This window comes from Silurus meridionalis, chromosome 4 (genome assembly GCF_014805685.1).
Source record: "Silurus meridionalis isolate SWU-2019-XX chromosome 4, ASM1480568v1, whole genome shotgun sequence".
Taxonomy (NCBI): Eukaryota; Metazoa; Chordata; class Actinopteri; order Siluriformes; family Siluridae; genus Silurus; species Silurus meridionalis.
In genome coordinates, this window is record NC_060887.1 from 19,591,464 (window position 1) to 19,611,677 (window position 20,214).

Consider the following 20,214-nt stretch of genomic DNA (forward strand, 5'->3'; position numbering starts at 1 on the left):
CTCTTACTCATTATGATTCAGATTCAGTGACCCATAATCGTGGACACAGCAGCTTAGATTTCCTGCAATTCCCCATGGCAGACAAAATCAATTTCTGACACCTTCTTAGTTTGCACAAAGCCGGTGACATTCACCACACGTCCAGGTGTGGATTTCAGCCCTGTCCAAACCGCTACTCTTCACGTGATGTAATCACGTGTCAAGCCAAACCGTATGAAGTTTGACATCTGTAAAGCAGCAGATCTGAAAACAGTTTCAAAATGTCTGCCTGTGGATTTTTTTTGTTTAATATACCAACGAGATTTAAGAGTACAGAATTAGAATTCTGGCCCCTTAAGCATAAGAATCACATATGGTCAAACATTTAATACTAAAACAAGTGTACATCAATTTCTTTTTGACATTTTCCTTTGTTGGTTTCTGTAAAATCAAACTAATCTTTGTGCGGGAATTTATTTCCACGACCTGAAAAATTCTCGTTTAGCAGATAAATAATTAAAAAAGTGTAAATAACATTATTGACGATTGCACTCACAGGAACCTCAGCCTGAAAGGTATTGTTTTTTTAATTAAGCAATCAACTGAGCAAGAGTGCCACTGTATTGAATAGCAGCAAGACTGTTCCGGCCGTAGGCACAAGGCTACCAGTGAGGTGACGGTTCCATAAACAAGAATTGAATATAGATTAACTGACATTTCAGACACAATATGGCCAAATATATAGTTTGATTTTGCTCCATGAGTAAAAATGGTTCCCAAAACGCCACAGCTGTTTCCATGCAATTCGCACACAGACTGACGGCCTGCAGTAAGTATAGTAATGGTTTCAGTGTAATGCACTCTTAGTAGAATAGCAATTTCATGTCATGAACACAAATAAGCAGTATAACTGTTGTACATCATGTATTATGTATTTTATAATTGTTGTTCAGTGGTGCATAATCAGCTCTTGAGATGTTCAACTGAGTTAGAGCCAGATTCGAGTACACGTCATCATCAATACCTGCCTTAATGCAGTGTTTTTGGGCAGTCAGGATATATTATTTTGGAAGCTATTTTCTTACAAATCAAAATAAAAAGGCCAGATACCATTTCTTTAATTTTAGTAGTTTGTTTTCAGGGTTTGATTAATTTATCGATTTTAAACATTTTGCTTGTAACATTATTTTAACATTGTGACATTATAAAGCTCTTAAATTAATACAAATCTAGTAATAAATACTTTGATACTTAAGGTAACACTGAAAATACACTAAACTTCAGGCAACACTGGAAAACCTGTGGGAGCACTTAAGTGTTCACTAGCCTTTAATAGCTTTAACATGAGCACATCTAACACTGACTTTTATCTCCTTTTAATATTTACACCATGCCTCAGACCTTGGCTTGTCTGCAGAATTCTCCCCTTCTATTGACTTTCTGTGAAAACTGCTGTAAAATCTGTGAAGTAAATATGTATAGTATATATAAGGTACATGTGGTATGTAATGAGGTTAAGACACTTAAGTGCACAATGATTTTGAGGCGTCATTTGCTTAAACCAGGAATATTTTTGTGCATACTGCTGATAAATAAGGGCCATTAAATACGCAATAATTATGTTCCTAAAATAAATCGTCTTGAGTCAGAATTATACAGTTCCTGTCTGCCTGTTTATTGGTTTTCAGGATAATCAGCTTACAACCATATAACAACCACCCTTTCTTTTGTAAATTCTGTTATGAACACTTTGTCATATCTATTTTCAAGGTTTTATAGCAACCATGGACATGAGTGATTATTTAACTGTATGCAGAATTTTCACGATTTCCTGAAGCTATAAAGCATATTTATTCCTGAATATTAGATTCACATAACTTTTTTAATGTTATCTAATATATATATATAAATGTATAGTTATTACATTTATGAAATTTTTATAGGCCTTTTTTCCCTGCAGTTTTGATGGAGCCAATTTAATTCAGATGACCAGGCAGGCAGGCTAATAGCCATGCACAATATAAGAATAATAGTTTTGATAATGCAGCACAGACCCCTGGGTGTCCCAAGAGCCCATTATGGAGATCGATGTTTATTAGCGATATATAGTGTTTTGAACTTATTTAGGTTTTTATGCTATAATTCCAAAGCCATAACAAATATAACAGAAATAAATTATACATTATTTTATCTTTTTAAAATTTGGTCTGTATGCTCATTCATGACTTGCTTATACTTCAGTTTTTATGGAATCCATTTTTTATTTTATTTTTATTTTTTATTTTTGTTTCCTACTATTGTCTGCATTTCTTCTTTTTCCTTCTTCTGCTACCTAAATGCCATTCTATTTCAGAAAGACCAGCATTTGGCCCTCACATCTGGCCAATTTTTGTTCTTTTCCTGTTCAGCTCTTCTTGTCCTCTAAACCGCTTTTCTGATTTGAGGGCCATTAGAGACCATGACGAGCTAGGGAAAATGTGACTCCTTCCAGTGCATCTGCATCACGTGTTAAGGTGTACCCTGCAATGCTGCACTGCAATCATGTGGAATGGAATACAAAAGAGGAGTAAGATTAAAACCACTCTGGATAGTGAAAAAGTAGCAGTCTGCATACAGGCTCACACTCCTTAAGTTTTAGTAGTTGAATAATCTTAACTACTGTGTTGTCCAATGTTTCTGTAGAGTTATGTATGTAGTGTTGGAGGTATGAGATCTTGAGCTTGCTTGAGATTTTTAAAAGTGCAGACACAGAGTTGTCCATGAACTCCTCTGTATCCCAAAGTATAAAAAAAAGTATGCTCACATTTACAACAGAATGTCTGAAAAAGAATCAAATCAAGGTTTTGCAGTGGCCGAGTCAAAGCCCAGACCTCAACCCAACTGAAATGCTCTGGCAGGACATTCAGAGAGCTGTGAATCAAAAAATGTGCCAAAATCTCAATGAAATGATGCAACATTTTAAAGAAGAGTGAGCCAAAATTCCTCCACAATGATGCGAGACTGATAGTCATACAATGCACAATTGCATCAGGATTTTGCTTCTTAAACATGATTTTACAAGCTCATAAGGTGTAGTTATGTAATTCCCTATAACTTTGTTTTTCACTCATTTGTTTTTCCATTTTGGCTTTATTCTTGTCAAACAGTGGAATATGTCTGGTGGTGGTGTTCATCTAAGGTTGCATTTACCTAATTCTGCCAAGACCAAATGTCTTGATATGTACAACTTAGTATATCTTCTCAAATGACATTACAATAGAAATTTAACTTGGATATATTTTAGAGTAGTCAATGTGCAGCTTGTATAGCAGTATGGATGAATTGTCCTCTAAAAATAACTTGACATACAGCCATTATTGACAAAATAGCTGGCAACAACTGTACGTTGTGTAACCATGCAAAGCCACATGTCCTATTAATCATGTTTGTTTTTGTCTGCTTGACAGGACCATACAAATTTGTGTATCTTGTATTAGAGCAGTTAAGAATTTGGTGCTTTGGGTACAATTCTCTCATACTGACCACTGGATGTTCAACAAGGCACCTCATGGCAAAGACTCTCTCAGGATTTGACAATTAAAATTAAAATATGGCTGATGCTATAAGATCAGTAACACCCTGAAACTGAGTCCAGTGCAGTGGCTAGAATCATATAGAAGATTTGCAAGATAGGTGCCACTCAATCAAAGAAGTTAGGTTCTCGTGCTGAGAGTCAGGTTTAGGAGATGGCTTTAAAAAAAAACTATGCAAGAGTGCTGCAGCATTGCTTTTGAGGTTGTAGAAGCAGAAGGTTCGCTTGTCAGTGCTCAAACCATACGCCGCACACACTGCAACAAGTCTGTTTGCATTGCCATCGTCCCAGAAGGAAGCCTCTTCTAAAGCTGGCTCACAAGAAAGCCGCAAATGGTTTTCTGAAGAGCAAAGAGCATGAATTACTGGAACCTTGATGAGACTAAAATAAACAGATGGTGTTCAGTATATGAGGTGACCCCCTGGTGAGGAGTACAAAGAAAATTGTGTCTTACCTACAGTCAAGCAATGTGGTTGTGGCATCATAGTCTGGGGCTGCATGAGTGCTGCTGGTACTTTGGAGCTGCAGTTGATTGAGGGAAACATAGATTCCAACATGTAATGTGATATTCTGAAGCAGAACATGATTCCTCCCTTCAGATACCAGGCCAAACAGCAGTTTAACAACATAATGACCCAAAACACATGGCCAAGATGACAACTGCCTTGCTGAGGAAGCGGAAGGTGATGAAGTTGCCAAGTATGTCTCCAGACCTGAACGCTATTGAGCACCTGTGGGGCTTCCTCAAGCAGAAATTGCAGACACGCCATGTGTCTTACATCCAGCAGCTCCGTGATGTCGTTATGGAGGACTGGAAAAGGATCTCAGCACCAGTCTGTGTAGCTCTGGTGAATTCCATGCTCAGGAGGATTAAAGCAGTGATTTAAATATCAATGGTGCTCACATAAAATATTGACACTTTGGACACAGTTTTGACTTTCACTTAGTGCAGGGGTCGGCAACCTTCACCACACAAAGAGCCATTTGGACCTGTTTCCCACAGAAAAGAAAACATTGGGAGCCACAAAACCCTTTTGACATTTAAATTGAAATAACACTACATGTAACAGGGTTTTTTTTGCCTTTATGCTATGTATAATCAAACCATAATGTGTTGCATTTATAAAATCAATGAACTGCAGAGAGAATGAAATTACATTTCTGCATGCAACAAAAAAATTTTGAACTCCTTAAAAAAAAAAATTGGGTTGAAGGTTACTTTCAAGTAAAATACTCAATGTCTATTTGAGTCCTTCTTGTATTTATGAAAAGAACGCCGAACATAAATTATCCACCGGCAGCAAACCAAAAATGCCGTCCTCTTCTGTGTGCCGTCAACCAAAGTTTAAGAAGTCGCGTGCCGGTTGTAACGCATATGAAGAGCGACAAAAAACTTTAACACGTTTTATTTAGATTTTACAAGATCACCAAAATCTTCAAATTTAGAATTACATTTTAAAAACTATCAAACTAAAATAAAATACATTTTAATTAAATACTCATTATTTATTTTCCAAAGCCACAGGGAGCCGCGGGTTGCCGACCCCTGACTTAGGGTGTACTCACCTTTGTTGCCAGATATTTAGAATGGCTGTATGTTGAGTTTTTTTCAGAAGACAGTAAATCTATACTGCTATACAAGCTGCACATTGACTACTTTAAAATATATCAAAGTTTAATTTCTATATTATTAATCAATATCTTGTATTGATGATGTGAAGTCTTCTCCAGCACATCCCAAAGATTCTCAATAGGGGGTTAAGGTCTGGACTCTGTCGTGGCCAATCCCTGTGTGAAAATGAACCACTCTTTCACAATTTGAGCCTGATGAACCCTGACATTATCATCTTGGAATATGCCTGTGCAATCAGGAGAGGAAAAAATCCATTGATGGAATAACCTGGTCATTCATTATATTCAGGTAGTCAGCTGACCTCATTCTTTGGGTACATAATGTTGCTGAACCGAGACCTGGCCCACTGCAGCAACCCCAGATTATAGCACTGCCTGCACAGGCTTGTATGGTAGGCACTAGGCATAATGGGTGCATCAGTTCATCTGCCTCTCTTCTGATGTGCCCATCACTCTGAAACAGGGTAAATCTGGACTCATCAGACCACATGACCTTCTTCCATTGTTCCAGAGTCCAATCTTTATGCTCTCTAGCAAAGTGAAGCCTTTTTTTCGCATTAGCCTCATTGATAAGTGGTTTTCTTAAGGCTGCACAGCTGTTTTAATCCCAATCCTTTGAGTTCCCTTTGCATTGTGCGTGTGGAAATGCTCTTCTTTCACTATTAAACATTAGCCATGAGCTCTACAGTTTTTTTTTTTTTTTTTTTTTTTTAACAATTTGATTTCGCCAAACCTTTTAAGATTTTTTTTCCGACCACATTTCTTCCTCGAAGATGATGGTTCCCCACTATCCTTTCGGTTTTCAATAATGTGTTGAACAGTTCTTAACCCAATTTTCAGCAATCTCCTTAGATGTTTTCTTTGCTCACTGTGCGCTAATCATTTGGCCCTTCTAAAACAGATCAACATCTTTTCCACGACCACAGGACGTATCTTCTGACATGGTTGTTGCAAATGCTTGATTGCAGTTGTTGCTGCTAAAGGTGGCCCAAACAGTTATTAGGTTTAGGGGCAAACACTTTCTCACACGGGGCCATGTAGTTTTGGATTTAGTTTTCCCCTCAATAATAAAACAAACAAACCTTCTTTCGGCTTCTCCCGTTAGGGGTTGCCACAGCGGATCCTCCGCACGTTTTGATTTGGCACATGTTTTTACGCTGGATGCCCTTCCTAACGCAACCCTCCCCAATTTATCCGGGCTTGGGACCGGCACTGAGAGTGGCTGGGATGGTTCCTGACCGAATCAAACCCGGGTTGCAGCGGTGAGAGCGCCGCATCTTAACCACTAGACCACCAGGGGACCTTCCCCTCAATAATAAAAACCTTTATTTTTAAAACTGCATGTTGTGTTCACCTATCTTTTACTAATATTTAAATTAGTTTGATGATCTGAAACATTAAAGTGTGACGCATGCAAAAAAATCAGGTTGTGTGTGTGCGTGTGTGTGTGTGTGTGTGTGTGTGTATATATATATATATATATATATATATATATATATATATATATATATATAAAATAATAAAAATACTAAATAATGCACAGACTTGCACACATACAATCAGATGTGTTTCTGTTGCAGTGACTGTTGAGCCTTGGGGTCATTTTAACATACAGAACATTACACACAGAGCTCACAATATACATCAGTAACCTTGAGTCTGTTTGTCCGCTGCAGTCATTTTCACTCACATGGGGAGAATTTTCAGGAGTTTGTGTTCTCAGTCTCTGATAGAGCCACAGGGCTTCTTAAACCTAAAAAAGCACCGGTCCTGCTCATCACGGCGCAACACCATGATCCGGGAACAAATTGCTCTTGCTCCAATGCTAGACTGAGCATTGGAGTACACCGGCTGCTGTTCTGAAGGACACATCTTTGAAACATGAACCCTCACAATCACTTAATATAATATTTCACACACTCTCTGAACTGTAATTCCTATAACACTAGAATGGATCAGTAATTCATGCTATGTCCTACCCTGCATGTACATCACTCTACTCGTTAGTGGCCAGGCTTGTCTTGAGTTTCTCCGGGTAGTTACACAGTTTACTACAGAAGGTTTGCAAAAACCACTCGGTCAACCTTCTTATTAGTAATCATTGAGATGTCTTGCTTAATTTGAACACAGATGGATTTCTACCAAAAATAAATAAATTCATCTTGGCTTTTCTTTAAGTATATGACACTCTTTTATTTGCAGGTGGTAAAATGCTTCATTTGTTCTTCTGCATTCTGGGTTAAGGTGACTAGTCACTTAGATTGTTTAATATTGATGCTTTTAGACAGTCTTAAGATGGCATAAAGGCAAAATGTCTTACAAAGCCCATTCCTAATGGAATGGAATTTTCCGAGATTAAAAATAGAATCCTAAAAGCAAATCAGGCCTTGTGTGTGCGTGTGTGTATTTGTCTAGGTGATAATTGTGTGTTTAGTCGGTATCTATCCTCTGTGAGAAGCCGAGAGCATTTTCCCACGGCCCATTGATATTCTGAGCGGGTAGCGCATTAAGTGCGGTATTGATCCGCAGATGTGAAGCATCCTCCGGGATTCACCCAAAGCTGCTCTGGGGTCCATTCTGTCAGTACATCTTATCTCTTCAAGCCCTCTTCCAGGCATTTAAAATGACATGAAGAGACAGGTGTGGAGGCATGTGTGTGGGTGTTGTCTTATTTGTGTATAAGGGTAAATCATTTTTATTTTTCTCTCTTGTGCTTTGATATTTTCCTCAAAGTTCTGGGCTAATGCTAGAAATATGAACCATTTGAGCTATGTGTAATTTAGCTGTTAGCTCTTCTTAAAAATGACTTTATTTGTGTCTCTGTCAACTTGGATTTTTTAAAATCAACGCTTCTTCCTTTTACCCAAAATGCATGACTTGTACTGTGGGAAGAGTGAAGCAGACCTGTGACATGAACAAGACCCTTTTCCTGTGACAACATTAAAGCTGCCTGCAAGCCAAAACAGATGACACTTGTGCATTTGCTTGTACACAACATGATGCATGAATGAATGAAAGGTAATGAAACACTTTTTACATTCTCCAGGGAGACATATAATACGTTCCACAAACAAAATACGGCTCTTGTCTCACCAGCAAATTAAAAAAAAAAAAAATCACTCCATTTAATATTTACATAAATCAACAATCAAAACCAAGGAAAATGAAAAATAACTGCAAATCCAGCCTGGAAATTATTATTATTATTATTTTAATTGATGTGATAGCAGTCAGATAATCACACATGAATGCTTTAAACACTCTGCAGTGATTGTTGTTGACGTTGTCCAGGCAACTAGAGACATATCCTGCTTTAATAAGAATAATCCCCTGTTCATTGTGTGTCACTAAACATTTCAATAAATAATAGCCAGTTTTTTTGACATAATAAAAATATTTTAGTGCATGTAATGGCTCTGGGTAAACTGAAATCTGAAACTGAATAGAACAATCCCAAAAAACTATAAGTCTAAATAATAATTAGATTAAACTGTATTTGGCTTCCATAACTAGTGATATAAACTGTTTAATAGTGGGCTTGATATTTGTGCAGGGTGATGTGAAGGTGCTGCTTTGATAGTTACATTTGGAATAATATGCTAATACTAGCTTGTGAACGTTTACAATATGAAGCATTGCTATTACTTATTCCCTTCATAAACGCTCAGAGATGTAATGAGAGAAATAAATGCCAAAAGGTAACGTGGAAAAAGTGCAAAGATTGTTGATTCCTTAGTGACCCTTTCACTTGATGTTTTTATTTCGATAAGGGTATATATATATATATATATATATATATAAAAAATATAAAATTATAATAAATCTCTCGTTCTCATATAGAACTGTTTTTTATTTTATTAATTTTCCTTCTTTTTAAAATGGACATTATCTTTATTCATTAGTCATCTGCTTGAATGGAGCCACTACAATTTAATTTAGTTTCCCCATAAGAGTTTCAAGAGTTAATCAAATGAAGACTGTGAGCAGCTGGCAGCGTTTTAAAATCGTCACACGTGCTTGACTGCTTCCCTCAGTTTTGTTGAGATAGATATCCTTGCCATGCTGATTAGGCAAGGTGTTCATTTTAAGAGCTAACTTGGTTTTAGTCATTGAAATGAAGTCATATACTTCATTACTTCAAGGACAAAAGTTTGTGGACATCTGCCCATAAGTGGCATTAGTAAAGTAATGTAGGCTGATGAGACCCGTTGTGCAGTCAGTGTTCCAATTCATCCCAAAGGTGTTCAGTAGGATTGAGGTCAGAACTGTATAGAAGGCTTTTCAAGAACGTTTACTCCAACCCATGTAAACCATATTTTCATGTGCAGAACAGGTTTGGGTCTCCTAATTTTGGTGAAGTAAAAATGTAATGTTACTGATCTAGACATACAATTGTGTGTCTTAGAACCTTAAAATACATGTGGAAAGTTAATTGGGGGGGGGCATATTCCCTGAAGACCAATGACCAGCATTTTTTTACATGGACATATTCTTCACTTTTGGATATTTTCATTTTGGTTTTATTAGATTTTTGCTTTTTTAAGTTTTCCAAATAAATAAATAAATAAATAAATCTATCTATCTATCTATCTATCTATCTATCTATCATGTATTTATTAATTTATTTTGCGTCCCAGTAACTTCTTAGTCACACCGTACACTCGTGGGCCCAAAATATAGGTCAAGTATTTATTTAGTCAGTTAATGAGCAAGAATTTAACAAATGGATAAAGGGAAATTGTTTGGGATCTATTTTCCCATGATTTATTTTATTAAATGTTTAAGTCTTGTGTGTAAAGTTGAGGATATATATATATTCAAAAAGACCATATAAGTGAATTCCCTGTCTCTACCTTTTCTCAAAACTAATCACTGCAGCCAAAGTTAATGCTCTCAGGACTGTATTTGTTTCATTCATGCTAATTGCTAGTTTTCTGTCCAATGATTTGTTGTTAAGACCAATAAAAACTTCATATGGTGCTCATTTAGGCTTGACTAATTTATTTGGCCAGGAACGTACACACACAGGCTTAAATATACATACATTGAAATTACCTCAACTACATAGACATTACTCTTGCATTGTAAATCAGTTATCAGATCCATCTTCAGCATGTCCAGATGTTCATGATATTTCTTCTTGCTAGACACTTAAAACTGTGTTGAAATCTTCCTTCATTTAGCAGATATTTCCTATTCAGCAAGTTCTGCTTTTATATCCTTAACCTGGCTGGCCTCAAGGTTAGATTAGAATATTCATGGAGCTGGATTTTAGAAATCAGTTGACTTGTGAGGATGGAGTTCTCTGCTGAGTGTCTGCTGCTTTCTGATGAAGTGCTCACGGTCCTTCGCAGTCATCATTTTTAATGCTTAATGCAGGCCTGCTATCTAGAATTGATGAAAGTATATGATTGTGGAAACTTTTTTAACAATATAACTCTCCCTCTACTGCTTATTTTTTTCTTAAATCCTCGGAAGTGTTCATTTGGGTTTCATGTGTCTAAACTCTACATTTTAAGGTGTTTTGGACTTATAAAACTGAGAACAAGTATGTTAATTTTTTTTAAACGATGCAGTATGAATGTTGCATTCTGTGCTGCTTTTAGTTGGAAACCATAAATAAAACGCTGCAGATATCTGCACGCTATTTATTCACGAAACCAGGACAAGAAAGCATAGAAATAAATGATCCTCGCATCTTATACGCGCCTGGTGTAAAATGAAAAGCGTTGCAGAGTGATTGCTGCTTCTTGTGTAAAATGGGCTTAAAACATAAGCCCACGCATCACGCTGCACTCTCCACGCGTGAAGGTGAAGTGGAAATTTTGTAGGAATCGCGCGCTCGCGTTTTCGCTTTAAAGTTTATTTAAAAGCATTCTGTACAGAGCTGTCATGATGTGCAACCTGTTGTTCCATAGCGGTGTTTACACAGTAATTATACTGATGGGAGAATTGAGGAAAAAAAAGGAAAGGTATTTTATAAAGGCATCTACTTATAGACACAAGACACACATTTCTTTAGCTAATTTTAACTCTTTAACTTTTGAAAAATTAAATGACAAACCATAACATTGACTCAAACTAATTTAAAAGCTAGTTATCAACCATGTCATGTAGCTTATACTTCACCCTTGCTTACTTTCTATTTATGACTCCTTCTAGCAAGCTCTGACATAAATTATAATGGAGCATATGAAAAACACAAGACATAAAGTACAAATTTTTAATTCTAGTAAAGTCAACCACCGATAATTCGCAGTTCGGAACATGCGGCTCGAAAATTTGTGGTTCTCATTTGGAACCTGACTAACAGCAAGTTTTAGGAATCTGCAGCGGGGCCGAAAGTCTAGAAATGTTGGAACAACATTTTAAACTATGTTTTCACTAACAAATTTCATAATTTTTTTAAAAACGCATTATTGTATTAAAGTGACAATGTCTAGGTGAATTCACTAAGGTACCATAGTGGCTGCCAGAGTGCGTCCAAAATTGGCTGATTTTCAGAACTAGGGGGGGGTCTTGGAACGTAACCTCCGAAGTTCCGGGGGAACGCTGTAGTCCAAAATGCAGGACAAAAATGTGTATACATACACCATGTGTGTTTTTCGAACATCCTATTTCACATTTGATCCCCATCTACACTCTTCCCGGGAAGATGTTCCACTAGAAGTGGTGGTGTGGAGATTTGTGTGCATTAAGCTAAATAGCCATTAGTAAAGTCAGGTATAGATGTAGGGTGAAGAGCCCTGTGGTGCAGTCAGGTTGAGGTCAGAGCTCTATAGCAGGCCTTTCACTGAAAACCTGTGTAAACCATATCTTCATAGAGCTAGCTTTGTGTACAGGGACATTAATCATGCTGTAACAGGTTTGGGTTTCTTAGTTCCAAAGACATTCTATAAATTGTGTTCCTCCAATGTATAAAATGTATAAAGAATATATAGAATGTTTTTTAACGTTTGGGACGCCTGAATTTTCCAGCCACATGACATTCTTTCCAAAACTGTTCCCTGTGTGTGATGTATGTATGTGTATATAATGGGGGGTATTTGCAGTCTGTATCTGCAGTGTTTAGGGGATGGAGTGATGGAGTTTTGTCATCAGGCTTTAAATACATTTAGCAGCTTCTAATTTCTGAGAGCCTTGGACTGGGTAAGCATGTGACATGATGCGACCCCAATTTTCTTGGGAATTTTTTTTGGGACTGTCTTGTGCAACCTAAAAGGTTGGAATAGGATTAAACCCCGGGCATAGTGGTGAAAGCGCTACGGTATTACCACTAGTATTCTGGAATGCGGGGAAAAACCCAGTTGAGGATTGCCACATCTCAGCTTACCTATGGCCTTGTTTATTTCTTTTAGCTCTTCCTCTGCTTTTTCTTCTTCTTCTTCTTCTTAATAGAAATCTCAGATTATTTGTATTGAATTGTAGAATACTTTGTTGAAATGTAGTAGTTTTATTTATTATTTATATAGAGATTATAGTTAGAATAACTATTATATATTACCTTTTAAATTATTTTTTTTTTCTGTTTGTCATTTAAATTGTTTTTTTTAAATTAAAAGTTTCCTTCCGACTAAAAGAGCTTTTATGTTCTTCTTGCTGACAAAAGAATATTTTTGTAGTAATTCTTCACTCAGTAAATCTATTTTATTTTTTATGAATGTAGATAAAAGTAGATTTATTTAGTAATATAAAGTCATCATTAACAATTAATACATTTTAACTTTTACTTGTTCTAATACTTTCCTGTACTTGAATGAGGCCAGATTCTTACTTTTAAGCAAAAAACTATTTTACTTGAGTTTTTGACAGGTGGCAGCTGTCCCTTAGGACTCCCCAAGTAGCCATCTAAATTCAGACATGCTATAAATAAAGAACTCAACTGCTGTAACCTCTGTGACATTTGTATTTGCTGAGACGGTCATCATTAGGGATGCTGTGCTTCCTCTTTGCAGTAGGACTAGGTGAGGATTTGGGAGTGCACTAGAGCACAGATGGACAAGATGCATTGTGTCCACTCTGCCTGTATAGAGATTGAGACAAAAAGTGAGGAGGTCCAGACAGACTGATTGGAGCCAGATCCCCATTACTGCACCAGAGAGGGCATCAGAACACATCATCTGTACTGCTCTCCCACACACACCCCCTCTTCAAAGGACTTAAATCAGCCTTTACAACAAACAAACAACACACAAACAACCCCATCCTTTTTTTTTTTTTTTTTACTGAATCATCGATCTGTTGTTCATGCCCCTTGTTTGAGACCCCTAGTCTTGTTGTTTTTTTCTTTCATTTCATTTTGTTTCATTGATCACAGGAATGAACAATTGTTTAAAAATATCCGAACTGCCATTTTTTTGAACATTGCATAATCTCTGGGGAAAGTTATATTTCAGACTTGTGTCAGTGATTGTTATACACCAGTCTGACACTAATAGTATCTCGGAAAGAGGAGGGGGGGGTTGCATTAACTATGAGTTTATTAATGGAAATGTCTGAAAAAGTGATGTTGCATGTGTGCCCTATCCCCCCAACCCCCCCTGTGGCTCTCTCTCTCTCTCTTTCTGTCCCTCCTCTCTTTCTGGGCATGAGAAAGAGAAAGAGACTACAGGCACACAGACCTAGACTTCAATTAGACCCCCCCCCCCCGCCTTTGTTGCTTTTATAACACCTTAAGAATCAAGACCACTCGGAATGTCTCTTTTTACCTCCACCGGTCCTCCTTTATTTCTTTAGGGTATCAACATTTTCTCTATATACACAGGCTAGTTTATCTCCTCTGTGCCTCCCCATTTACACACACACACACACACACACACACACACACCCCTATACATTATTTTTCTTCCTTTCTCTCTCTTTCTCTCACACACACATAGCCACACACACGCATTCTTACTTATGTCAGCTGTGGCACAAGAATAATGGTCCCTCATTGGCTCTTGCACACAGACTAATGAGAATCTCAAATCCGACAAGCAGAGTGCATTTATCACGTACTTGCACTTAATGACACCACCGCTGCCATAGCTTAACTTTACACACAGATTGGGTGCACAATTTTGTGTGTGTGTGTGTGTGTGTGTGTGTGTGTGTGCATACACATTTTAGAAACTTCTGGGTTCTTTTGCCTTCTATTAGAGAAGTGCACTTATTAATTTGAAGAAAAGTATATAACTTGCAAGGAAATAGAGAACAAATGCTTAATTGTGCATTTGTTCTGTAGGCCTCGGGTTTGTCACATGTGGTTTACACCCATAGAGCCGTTACTTTGGGCAGGTATGAACACAGGCATTCAGCAGTTACACTTGGGTGTGGATCAAGACGACCGTGAGAACATAATTCAACTCTCGTTTAACTCCGATTCACATTATTCACAGGAATAACAAGACTTTTGACAGCCTGTTATGTGTGCTCCCAATTCTCCCTCCCACACGCACCTTGCAAAGGTTAAGAGATATGTGCCTTTTAAGCATTTCTTAAATATTGTATGTAATATGAATTTTCAGTATTGACCATGTGCCAAGAATACAGACTTCAACATCTGGTATTACAAATAGCAGCAGCACCTTACTTAAGGTCAAAATATAAAGTGTACTGTATGTACTTAATTTATTGATTGCTAATGTGATACCATATTTGTCCTATATGCTTAATAAGGAGAGTGCTCCTCAAGGAGTTTCATGCCCTTGTGCACTTTGTGGTCAGACGACTCATTACTTCTCAGCATTCTGTGATTCTTGTTATATCTCCACTACTTCATGGTTTGTCTTTATTTTTGATCAGCAATTGTTGGTTAGTCTGAACACCAGAGAGCAAAAGCCTGTCACTTGAGCCTAATTAGAGTCGTATCTAAGCTGCATTGGGGCACATAATCAGTTTTGGGATTAGCGTTAAGATTAGATAAGGCATTATCCATCTTGCAGTGATTGAGGCCTAGCTTTTTCAGATCAGTTTGTAGCATGCATTACCCCCCAACACACACACACACACACACACACACACACACACACACACACACACACACACACACACACACACACAATCCTTTTCCTATTCTTAAAAGTCATAACTTTTTCACAGCTCCACCCGATATATCATTATGGATCAGTTCTAAACAAAACATGGAATCTGCTTAAATGTGTAGCAATAACAAGTGACCGTGATCTAGTTGTTTAATAAATTGTGGTTTCATCCTTTCCTACTGTCAGAATTCTTTCATTACCTCTAATCAGATTTTGGATGATCTGAGGTGAAATATGTGATGCAAAAGTTTGTGCACATTTGACCATAAGATTCACTTGTGCATTTTAAACATCCCTTTCCAAATGTTCATAATAACCTTTGCTCTTATGAGATGTTCCACTAGATTTTGGAATGTGCTTGCAGACACCCCTTTTCCAGAATGATTCTGTCAGAGTGGCAAAATGCTTGGAAGTATTAATCAACAAATACAGTCTACTGGTTCAGAGGCCAGAGCTCTACAGCTACCACTCAAGATCTCTCACTCCAACTTATGCAAACCATATTTTTGGCTTTGTGCACAGGATTATTGGAACATTATTATGGAACAGGTTTGGGTCTGCTAATATTTAATGCACTATTTAATGCAAACACATCCAAAGACATTCTATACAATCGGTTGTCTTGAACTTTGTGGTTGTTTGGGAAAGAACCACATATTGCAGGAGAAGTCAGATGTTACAATACTTTAATCCATGTAGCTTATTGATCATAATTTTACCTGTCATGTGTGATGTTTAGCTTTGACACTCTTAGGTTGTTACTTCATTTTAATAAACATTTTTTCAATAGTAGAGAATAATTAAAAGTAGGGTTTAAAAATCTTCTTCCCTTAAAATTATGGGGTATGAAAACTTTTGCACTTGACTGTGTGCATTATGGTGTTCAAAGTACTCAGAGTTTGTACAGAAGAATGTAAGATTGGAACGGCTACTTTCAAAATGCATACTATGCCACATTGATTGCCTGATTTAAAATTGTAATCAGTGACAATCAAAAGTTCACAAACCCAGCAACATGCTCCTGATTGCATTCCAGTACTTTTTAATTACTTGTCAGATAAAGTAAGAAGAATGGTGCTGTGGCACAGCAGGTAGTGTTTCTGTGTCAGCTTTAGGGTCTGAGTGTGATTTTGAGCTTTTGGACTATTATCTGTATGGCATGTTTTCACATGTGTCTGAGTGGATTTCCTTAGAATTCCTGCTTCCTGTTAGGAAACTGTAGGGGTGTGTGTGTGCGTGCGTGTGTGTGTTCATTGTGCCCTGCATTAGGAATAGCTGTCCTATCCATTGTACTCATGAACTGTATGAAGCAGCTATTTAAGATAAACATATTCAGTCATAATATCGATCTTGTCAATGTCTGTTTTTAAAAAGCTACAAATTATTTCCATTTTTTTTTTTTTTAAACCCAGTAGTAACTGTTCTCATCTGTAATGTAATTGTTACTGCTATTTTCCTGCACTCCTAATGGATAGGTCCATCCTGGTTTTTTTTTATTATTATTATTTATTTTTGATGTGTACTGTAATGCCATTAGCTGGATTTCCTGCAGTCCTGAGTGCAGCATTATTTTGAGTAGATATATAGAGAAGTGGTTTGCTTGTCCCCTGGGGAACAGACAATATGATGAAGTGTTTAATTTGATAGCGGAGGTTGGAACACACGAGCATGATGGGAACGTCACCTTGAAACATGCACACATTGTTTTTCTCTGTTGCTCTTTCTCTCGCACCCAGTCAGCAGCTCTGATTGGAATATCATTCATTTGAAAATAGTGCAGTCATTGTGGGTAGGCACCTGCTGGGATGTGCAGGACAATGCAGCTGTCACTTGCTTTCTACATGCTTCCTTTTCTTCCTGATTAGCTTTCAGAAGACTGCTCAGTGTGTGTGTGTGTGTGTGTGTGTGTGTGTGTGTGTGTGTGTGTGTGTGTGTGTGTGTGTGTGTGTGTGTGTGTGTGTGTGTGTCCACACATCAGTAAAGAAAATGAAAACGTTAAAGGAAAATTGAAAGACCCGCACTTTATCCTCTTATCAGTTGAAGTGTTCTGCCATATAGCTTTCTACATATTCTTACATAGGCTTTTTTCTATTTTGAAGGTTAATAATGAGATCACATTGTGCTGTGAGGGGGCTGCATGGCATGAATTGGCCAAGAGTACCCAAGGTCAGACAGTAGATCTTGATTAAAACTCCACAGATGCAGGTGTGTTTAGATTAATGAACGCTTAACCTTGACACTTCTTTCTTTCTCTATTCAGCGGTGAGTTGATGCAGCTTCTCCTGAAAGCTTAATCTGCGTGTCTTTAGCATACGGCCTCGGTATATGTTTAAAAGTCGCAAGTTCAGCGCTTTCGTAGTATAGTACGCTCATAGTGTGATCTTCATTAGAAGGGAGGAACACTAGGGCATATGCAATGGACCGATCTGGAAGGACATGACGGCGTATAAACGGCATGACAGGAGATGGAGATGAATGTGCATGAACAGGTTGGGTCTCTGAAGCCGCATTAATGGACACACGCTCACGAGATGAAACGACGATCAGAGCGACCTCGCTTAATAGAGACGTCACCATGCATTTTGTTATAGAGCTGCTACTGAGACTATTTCAAAGCTATCTGAGACATCACAGGCCTTATCTCTCACACACACACATGCATTCCCCGGTGCAGCACAGAACCCACAGAGTACTATCATTTGCTGGTTTACTACACACCGCAGACCTCTTGTGATTCAATGAGGTTTACTCTCTGTGGTTTATGCCTGAGAGGTAAAAGTGGCAGAAAAAATGCCATTTCACTCGGTGACAGTTGTGTTTTTTTTTTTTTTTTTTTTTGCTGTTTGGTTGCCATGTTGTTTTTAAAATGCCATTACAAACAGCTAGAGAATAAAAGTGAGGGCTCTCAAGAGTTTTTAGGAACTTGAAGGCTGGCAGATGGCACTAGTATGGACCAACTGGTTTGTCTGAACGTGTGTGTGTGTGAGAGACTGCTGTGGTTCTGATAAATGAGATGGTGGTGGTGTTGTGGTTTGGTTTATAATATCCTTCCACTGTTTTGTGGTAAGGTGTGATAATGCCTCCTGAAAGGGTCAGTCTCCTGATTTCAGGTTTTGTTGGAATCGCTTTGTTCCTGTTATGTTGTTACTGTACACGCAATCACAATCTGAAGCACTTAATGGTATTTCTCAACTGCAGGTTTACTGCAAGTAACTTGTATTTGCTCAGGGGCAAGATATATTCATTGCATCACTCCAAAATAATGGATATGAAAGCCCTGGTTCACTTTATGGCCTTCATGACCTCTATTGTTGACTACTGTATTTGTCTTTTGATTGACCTTTCAAATTATTACCAGACTGAAATATACAGTGGCATGAAAGAGTTTGCCCCTTCCTGATCTCTTATTTTTTTGCATGTTTTTAACACTTTAATGTTTCAGATCATCAAACTAATTTAAATATTAGTAAAAGATAACACAAGTGAACACAACATGCAGTTTTTAAATGAAGGTTTTTATTATTGAAGGAAAACAAAATACAAAACTACATGGCCCTGTGTGAAAGGGTTTGCCCCCTAAACCTAATAACTGGTTGGGGCACCCTTAGCAGCAACAACTGCAATCAAGTGTTTCCGATAACCTGCATTGAGTCTGTTACAGAGCTGTGGAGGAATTTTGGTTCGCTCATCTATGCAGAATTGTTGTAATTTAGCCACATTGGAGGGTTTTCGAGCATGAACCGCCACTCCAAAGTCTTCATTTTGTTTTTCTTCAGCTATTCAGAAGTGGACTTGCTGGTGTGTTTTGGATCATTGTCCTGCTGCAGAACCCAAGTTTGCTTTAGCTTGAGGTCATGAACATACAGACATTCTCCTTCAGGATTCTTTGGTAAACAGCAGAATTCAAGATTCCATTTATCACAGCAAGTCTTCCAGGTCCTGAAGCAGCAAAACAGCCCCAGACCATCACACTACCACCACCATATTTTACTGTTGGTGCGGTGTTACTTTCGCACCAGACGTATTGAGAGACACACCATTCAAAAAGTTCAACTTTTGTCTCGTCAGTCCACAGTGTGTTTTCCCAAAAGTCTTGGGGATCATCAAGATGTTTTTTGGTAAAACTGAGATGAGCCTTTATATTCTTTTTGCTCAGCAGCGGTTTTTGTTTTGGAACTCTGCCATGCAGATCATTTTTGCCCAGTCTCTTTCTTATGGTGGAGTCATGAACACTGACCCTACCTGATGCAAGTAAGGCCTGCCGTTCTTTTGGATGTTGTTGTGGGGTCTTTTGTAAGCTTTTGGATGAGTCGTTGCTGTGCTCTTGAGGTAATTTTGGTAGACTGGCCACTCCTGGGAAGGGTCTTCACTGTTCCAGGTTTTTGCCATTTGTGAGGCTCTCACTGTGGTTTACTAGAGTCCCAAAGCTTTAGAAACGGCTTTATAACCTTTTCCAGACTGATAGATTTCAATTACTTTCTTTTTCATTTGTTTCTAAATTTCTTTGGATCTTAGCATGATGTCTAGCTTTTGAGGATCTTTTGAGGACTTCAGGCAGGTCTTATTTAAAAGATTTCTTGATTGTGAACAGGTGTGGCTGTAATCAGGCCTGGGTGTGGCTAGAGAAATTAAACTCTAACAGGGGGAAAACACTTTTTCACACAGGACCATGTAGTTTTGGATTTTGTTTTCCTTTATAATGAAAACCTTCATTTTAGAACTGCATGTTGTGTTGACTTGTGTTATCTTTTACTAATATTTAAATTAGTTTGATGATCTGAAACATTAAAGTTTAAAAAACATGCAAAAAATAAGAAATCCGGAAGGGGGCAAACACTTTTTCACACCACTGTATTTGAAACTCAATAGGTAGAGTTCATGATCAGAATAAAGTGCTAATTTTAAAACTTTCTATCTTTACTCCTGACACCTGCCTATCCATGCACCCATTAGCACACCTCTTAGCACTGAAGTTAACACTTCTAGCTGTCACTACATGAGTGTGAG

At 37.8% G+C, this 20,214-nt stretch overlaps 1 protein-coding gene across 7 annotated transcripts in view; it reads left to right on the plus strand.

Moving 5' to 3' along the window:
• Window positions 1-20,214, plus strand: part of sema6e (sema domain, transmembrane domain (TM), and cytoplasmic domain, (semaphorin) 6E) — a 124,012-nt gene that overhangs the window by 49,362 nt on the left and 54,436 nt on the right. The gene's annotated exons all lie outside the window — the stretch shown is intronic.